This window comes from Echinops telfairi, unplaced genomic scaffold (genome assembly GCF_000313985.2).
Source record: "Echinops telfairi isolate 266 unplaced genomic scaffold, ASM31398v2 ScPeMD7_2;HRSCAF=8, whole genome shotgun sequence".
Classification (NCBI taxonomy): Eukaryota; Metazoa; Chordata; class Mammalia; order Afrosoricida; family Tenrecidae; genus Echinops; species Echinops telfairi.
In genome coordinates this window covers 54,311,942-54,317,523 of record NW_022103898.1, presented here as the reverse complement: position 1 = coordinate 54,317,523, position 5,582 = coordinate 54,311,942, and the positions used below count along the sequence as shown (strand labels likewise).

General features: G+C 46.2%; 1 pseudogene; it reads right to left on the bottom strand.

Moving 5' to 3' along the window:
- Positions 1-867: 867 nt before the first annotated feature.
- Positions 868-1,558, bottom strand: LOC101656665 (annotated as a pseudogene).
- Between the last annotated feature and the right edge of the window lie 4,024 nt (positions 1,559-5,582).

Below are 5,582 nucleotides of genomic sequence, written 5' to 3'. Positions count from 1 at the left end.
TCCACGTGGGCGTGGCTGCCCTACTGCTGCTTTCTGGTTTTGAATCCAGCTCATTACTAACAGCTCAAACCTTCCAGGGCGTGTTCAGAAGAGATGTAAGAGAATTGAAGGCCGTGCTCCCTCCTCCCGCCCCGTGCTCAGCTGTCACCCCGTGTGACGGCGGCGCTCCGGAACAGTCCGCGGGAATCAGGGCCTTCCCCCGGGCTGGCGTGGCGGTGCAGCGCATGGTGTGGACGTGCTGCGGCCTGCTGCTGCACAGCAAGTCCTTTGTGGAGAAATGAGCCGAACAAACGCTTTCCAGGCTCTACAGAGGCTTGAAGTTCAATGGAACCTCTTCGCTTCTGCCTCTCAACCAACCTGGCAGCTGTTAGCACGTTTCCCCCAGTGTCTCGGGTTTATCGAAGGCTCTTTCTCTCACCGATTCTCAAGCTTTCCCCATGCTTGCACTGACTTGAGAAGCTGTCTTAGTAAAGGTGTGTTTGTTTTTCAAGAACTCTGCGGCTTTTCTGCCATTCCTGCCTTCGTGAATTAATAAGGATCGAGGGAATGAAGAAGACAACGCAAGCAGCAATCTTTTCCCGTGCCACCGAGGCGCGTGTCTGCCGGAGGAAAGCACTGAGCTCCGCGAAGACTGGCAGAGAGAGCAGTCGCTTCTGTAGTTTCATTCCTTTTCTGTTTGGGTTTAGAAACGGGTGTTTCTCTTCTGTCAACCTTATTTCGGGTCCTAAAAGACGGTGTAGGAGCAGCTGAGACCGCTCGGTGGTTGTTTTTACCAGTCCGCGGCCTGAGCAAGGGTGCCGGGCCAGTCTTTAATGGCTCCAGTCTTCGGTGGGGAACTGCTGCAGAGACGCTGGGAGCCTGCACATCCTAATACTGGTCTGGGGCCTTGGGAGTGGGAGCAGTCCCTTCTCCCTGAAATTCTGCCTGGGTCACATCCTTGTCAGTAGCAGCCTGCACGTCCTTTTCAAATTCTTCTCGGTCTCTGTAGAAGGAGAGGTCAGCGATGACCTCCCCAGGGTGTCCTAGGAATTGGTGCCTCGCATGTGCAGAGATTCCGGGGCCAACATCCACCATTTCAGACCCACTGAGTGAGTTTCCTGGTTGCTACATGGGATGCCTATGTCCACATAGCACAGGCAGCATTGTGTGACCCCAAGTCAGCGTTCGAGGCCTCTGTGAGAGGCTGGTGGCCAGCCCTGGGATCAGTAACCGCCAGATGTTGTGGACCCAGAAGGCTGCCAGGATCTGGTGTGTGAAGGTTCCTGGAGGGAAACGCCCAGCCCTTGAACTAGCTCCAACAGCAGCAACAAACGTCCACACAGGAGGCTCTGACCATGACATCTACTGGGCTTTCAAGGGCAGCAACGACCCGAGTCCTCAACAGAAGCTTCTCCCAGGTCCTCCTCATGTTTATGGTGGACATGCCGTCACGTTTCCTTTTGTAGGTGTCCTCTTTCATCTGGAAGTCAAGGTTGGGTTCACCTAAATGGGTTCCTGCTGCAAGGAAATTGAGGGCATCCTCCTCCTTCATCTGCAGGGCATCAAGGGCTCCGGACATTGTGACCGTCACAATGGGAGCTCTGGGGGTGGAGTGGTCATGCCTGGGCTGCGATCCACATGGTTGTCAGTAGGAAACCACCAGCAGCAGCTTCTCAGGAGACAGACTGGACTTTCTACTCCCGAAAACAGTTATAGTCTCAGAAACGCACATGGGCTCACTGAGGCAACTCAACGGCTGTATCATCATCCTGGATTATGGGCTATAGTACAAAAGCTTTTAACTGCCAAGAGGGTCATTGTATTAGGCTGAATATTTTAGGCTGGGTTTTCTAGAGAAACAAAATCAGTGGTGTTATTCCAAGGAGAATGTCTCACAGAGTCACTTGGACGTGGCTAGGTCCAGTTTGGTGGTCAGACACTACATTGGAGTCTTTTCCTGTCGAGTGGCTGTCTGAGGCTGGAAGCCAGGAAGCGGTGAGGTCAGAGGCTGGTGGAGGCAAGATGGATGAGGACATCAGATGTTATTCCAGGCCACGGGCAGCTCCTATCATCAGCAGGCAATATCACTGACCAGCTGCAGGATCCACGCCAGCAGGAAAGAAGGAAGGAAAAGGAGCCAGTTCTCTCCAACACCTCTTTTATGGATATCAAAAGAGGCCACACCCCTAATGAGACAGCATTAGGCTGAGACCTGCACCTTATGTGGGAGGGCTTACTGTCAAACCATGGAGACACCTGGTCAGACCAAGTTGACATAAAACCTAACTATCATAGGCACTGAGAAAGGGTTTTTATTCTCTTTTCTTTTTCTAAAAAGGGCACAATAAGTTTGGACACCTATCCTATAAATTTGTATAGAAGCAGACGCTCTCATCTTTTCCCATGGAACAGCTGACAGGTTCGAACCATCCACCCATGGTAGCAGCCGAACACTTAACCCCCAAACACCACTAGGACTCAAAAAGGGGATAGGCTCTATTCAGTCATCAGTTGACTGCTAGGACACTCAACATTTGAAGAGCATTTGTGGAGACATACTAGCTACAGGATCATTGTGGCAGGAAAGAATTTTTCAGGAGAGGTTTCTTTTGACAAATCATATTCTGGTTAAACCTAAGATTTAGGTGTTCAACGCTGCAACCAGCTGAATGAGAAAGAAAGGTTACTGTCACCGAGAACATGTCAACAAAGGATATTGCATACTGTTTAAGGACTCTCATAAAATATATTTTCGTTATCTGATGATATATGTCATTTATTGCGCCTTTGCACTAAGAATTCTACAAGTATATAAATAAATATAGTTGGTTCACATAGTTGGTGAACCTCTTAAGATTTCCTTCATAGACTTTCTTTTTCCCCGTGCCTCTGCTGACGACAGGTTTTAATTAGTGCTGAGATGGAGCTCCAGCTCTCCGGCATCATTTATTTTATTGTTTGGCCTTAGGTAGCTCAGATGCTGTTACGATAAACCACAAACTCTTTCTCAGTATCTTGATAGTAACCGAGTGCTACAGAACCAGTTGAAACTGGTTGCTGTCATTTGGAAAATGTGAACCACACTCTTACCTTCATCTGAATGAACTCTTACCAAGAACTTCGTTTCAGTTTTCTTCAGCTCCTGTCTTAAAGTTTATTCCTCTCTCATCTAATCCCATGCCATCTACTGGTGCTGAGAGCTTAGACTGTGAATTTCTAAGCCAAGAAAATATGACATGCAGCATCCGTGGTTACTTTGCAAAGGCTGTGGAATCACTTCCCCTGAAGTCTTCCTCTAGGCTCCATTCGGTGACATACCTCCACTCAGAACTCAGACCTGGAGTAAACTTTTGGCAATGGAAGAATGGTTAAGAATTTTATTATAACATAATCTCAGATCTGCTCTTGTGACGGGACTACAAAGACACTAACTTTACAATATAATTGAGAGTGAAATGTGTGTGTGTGTGTGTGTGTGTGTGTGTAGAGAGAGAGAGAGAGAGAGAGAGAGATGAGATCAATAAGCAGCTTTTAATAAGGAAATACTGTACATCCAGATGTAATGAATCACATGCCTTCCCTCCTCTACTAACAAAACCCAAGAAGACAATGGATCTTCCCTTTGGCATTCGGAATGTATTTGGGAGATGAGAACTAAAAACTATAAAAATGAAGAGTTTATTAAAAGTAGATGTTGAACATTGAATAATTGTATTAAGCAGGAAGTTCACTAAGAGGACTATTTTGGGGCGAGGAGATCTTAGAGGATGTAGGCTATAGGATGAGCTAGGTGGTAGAGAAAAGATAATAATAGATGATGGTTTATAGAAGAGGTTATGGCTAACTCTTTAGGAAAGAGAGCACCCAAAGAGAATAGGTGTTCCGATCAAACGTGAGAGTCACAGAGGAAGAAAAGAGCAACGTGTGTGTGTGAAGGGGAGGGGGGGCCCTCAAGCTGTTGGATGGGCTGTAGACCGGTGCCAGCCAGCGAGTGGAGAGAGAAGCAGAAGATCAGTGGAGGATTTTTTGGGTTATATTTTAACTTGAGACTAGATATCTTCAAATGATAAGATCGTTCCCATAAATGCTTATGTAGAAATTTAATGTAAATCTCAGATCAAGAAAACACAGCCTGGGCCTTGTTTTCTCAACCTGACCTCAGTCTGTTGCCACCCCACACCTAGTTTTGTATCCGAGTGATATTTCCTACCACCTGGGTTATTTCCTCCTCTGTACGCTACCCTTCACACAGTTCTGAAGAACTTGGAAAATACAGATTATACCCAGTTTTTCTGTTTAATCCTTGCTGTGACTCTCCACTGGCTAAGAAAACAAATCTAATCTCCTAGGCCCTGCCTATTGCTTCAGTTTCTATTCTTGCTAAATTCTGTCACATTGAAAAGTTGGCAACATCATCTTGTTGGGTCTAGTACCATGTTTCTCCACCCCCGGATGTTGCTTTTGGGTGTGTTTGAGTCACTACAAATAGATATTAGCTGTCTGTACAATACAATGATGTGTGGATGGGTTCTGCACCACCCTTCCCATCATGGTTTCCTTTGAGCCCATTGTTGCAGCCACCATGTCAGTCCCTCTCAGGGCAGGTCGTCCTCTTTCTCTTTGCTCTTCTACCTTACCGAGCACGGGGGCCTTTCCCAGGACCTGGTCTCTCCTGATAACTTATCCCCAATACATGAGACATACGTCTTGCCATCTGTACTTCTGAGGAGCATTCTGGCTACAGATTTTGCTCTTTCTCCTGGAAATAAGCCATGGTCTCTTCCATATTCTTCACCGACACCATACTCCAAATACAGCATTTCCCCTCTGGTCGTCTTCTCTTTGTTGTCCAGCTTTCACATGTATGGAGCAGTCAAACATGCCATGACTTGAGTCCGGCACACCTTTGTCTGCAAAGGGACAACTTTACTCTTTAACATGGGATTAGATTTATTTTTTGCTTGTTTACACTTTCCATTAGTGGACCCAAGTAAAATAAAGTCCTTGATAGTTTCAATCTTTTCTCATGCTGTTTATTGGAGTGAGGATTTTTATTTTCTTTACATTGAGTTGCAAGCCACACAGATGGCTGGAATCTCTGATCTTCAGTAAGTCCTCTTCTCCAGCAAGGTCGTGTCCCCTGCCTATCACAGCTTGTTGACAAACCTTCTTCTAATCCTTTCTTCTTCATAGTCTAGTTTCTAAGATTTTTCGTTTAGCATACATACTGAATATGTGAATAGATGATAAAATCCTGCTTTTAAACCATGCAGTATTCCTTTTGTACTACTTGACAACTACCTCTTGGTCTTTGAATACTGTGTTAGTCTGGGTAGCCTAGAGAAAGAAATTTCAAAAACACTCAAATTTTATAAGAGAGTTTTTATATAAAGGGTAAGTGTACATTAAGCATCCCAACCCAGTCCCATCGAAGCCCATATGTCCAACATCGATCTACAAAGCCCTCTTCAAACTCACAAAACACATGCAATGACGCTGAATGCAGGAGGAAAGCTCAATCAGTGAACGTGTCAGCATCTCAGCACTGGCACGGGTCTCCAGACAGCTGCCCCAGCACCCAGGGCTGCATCAGGGTAGGTCCA